At 30.4% G+C, this 987-nt stretch overlaps 1 protein-coding gene across 1 annotated transcript in view; it reads right to left on the reverse strand.

Moving 5' to 3' along the window:
- The window catches only part of LOC119592874 (zinc finger protein 69 homolog), a gene marked incomplete in the record, with an annotated part of 18,581 nt that overhangs the window by 16,818 nt on the left and 776 nt on the right, over positions 1 to 987 (reverse strand).

Genomic DNA, 987 nt, shown 5'->3' on the forward strand with positions numbered 1-987 from the left:
TCCAAAAAATTCAAAGCCATTAGATTGCCCCTCATATTATATTTCCTCAGGTTATATGAATGTGAAATTTTTTTTTTTTTACCAGGCAATGAGATTTTAATTATTTGTATAACTGACTTTTGAGTTTAAATAAATTTTAACACCCTACTTACACAAGGTATATTTTCAATTTGTTTACAAAAGTGTCTAAGGAGCCTAATATTTCATAATCTACAAAATAACTGAAATTTACCAATAAATATAAGTAAATCGTATATAAGGAATACAGAAAACACAACAAGGAGAGAGGACTTATTTCAATAATACTAGGATAGTAATAATATGCACAATTATACATAATTCCTGAAACGAAGACTGAAGTAGAAAAAACTAAGGTGATCATCATTAATGATAAAATAAATAAAAATTTTAATTTGTAGAAACTTGCAGAATAGCTTCAGTTGCTTACTAAAGATACAACTGCAGTGACTGAGGTAATTGACAAAGCCTCTGCACCTTTGACACTCAAGTAAAGGCCAACTAACTTCCACCATTGATATTCTCCTAAAACAGAGCTGATAGACCTAGCTGGCTATTAATTATCAAATAAAGAACCAGTCTGAGCTTTTTCTCATGAGAATAGAGGCTTGCCGGTCTCCGAGTCCCAAAAGCAATGATCCCATGACAACAGTGGGATTTAGTCAGTGGTGGTTGCCTAGGTTCTAGAATTACCAAGTTAATAAAAATTAACATTAACAGGGTATGACTTATCATACATTAACTCCAGTAATGCCAGTAATTAAAAATAATTATCAAAAATATCCCTTCATAATTTTGCGTAAACTTTTTGGCTACTTTAATGATGGTTCGATTTAGTATTGATATCTACTACTAATTTCACCTTTGTCGAGCATAAAATCTATGCACATTAAAATGATTAATTTTGGGATATAAAATGGCTTTAGTTTACTGTAATTCCGACAATATGAAACCATATTTATCAATTTA

Source organism: Penaeus monodon, chromosome 31, assembly GCF_015228065.2.
Source record: "Penaeus monodon isolate SGIC_2016 chromosome 31, NSTDA_Pmon_1, whole genome shotgun sequence".
Lineage (NCBI taxonomy): Eukaryota > Metazoa > Arthropoda > Malacostraca > Decapoda > Penaeidae > Penaeus > Penaeus monodon.